Below are 501 nucleotides of genomic sequence, written 5' to 3'. Positions count from 1 at the left end.
TATATGTTCTGTAAAAAAAAATTTCATATCGGCGGCATATTCGCCGATACTGATATATCGGCGACAGGCTCATATCGGGCAATAATATCGGCAAAACGATATATCGGTCGGGCTCTACTTTTTTTGTTCCGCATTAGGAAACAAGCTTATAAATCATACAGAATGAAGTTTGCTGAAAATCTAAAAATGCCGGTTGTTTTGTGTGAGGGGCAGGTTTAGGTAGTGCTGGGCGGTATGACCAAAAATTTAAATCATGGTATTTTTCAAAATTATACCGGTTTCACGGTACATGACGGTATTTTTTTTCATGCATGACCGGGTGTTAACAATATTTTCTACTGATTGAGAGAGGAAATACTGCAGTATATTGACTTAGAATGCCCTATTTTGTCATGATGAGTGAATATTGTCAAAAAATACTACACTAGATAGTGACTAAACACGACCCCTTTTAATACGTTAACCAGGAGTCACTCTCATTTATAATCGTGGCATCGTCTG

The 501-nt window shown here is 37.3% G+C and overlaps 1 protein-coding gene across 1 annotated transcript in view; it reads right to left on the bottom strand.

Moving 5' to 3' along the window:
- LOC107702243 (dihydrolipoyllysine-residue succinyltransferase component of 2-oxoglutarate dehydrogenase complex, mitochondrial-like) overlaps positions 1–501 on the bottom strand; it is a 30844-nt gene that overhangs the window by 11629 nt on the left and 18714 nt on the right. The gene's annotated exons all lie outside the window — the stretch shown is intronic.

Source organism: Sinocyclocheilus anshuiensis, unplaced genomic scaffold (assembly GCF_001515605.1).
Source record: "Sinocyclocheilus anshuiensis isolate Anshui unplaced genomic scaffold, SAMN03320099.WGS_v1.1 scaffold598, whole genome shotgun sequence".
Lineage (NCBI taxonomy): Eukaryota > Metazoa > Chordata > Actinopteri > Cypriniformes > Cyprinidae > Sinocyclocheilus > Sinocyclocheilus anshuiensis.
The sequence above is the reverse complement of the archived record's forward strand: the minus strand, read 5'-3'. Positions and strand labels throughout refer to the sequence as shown.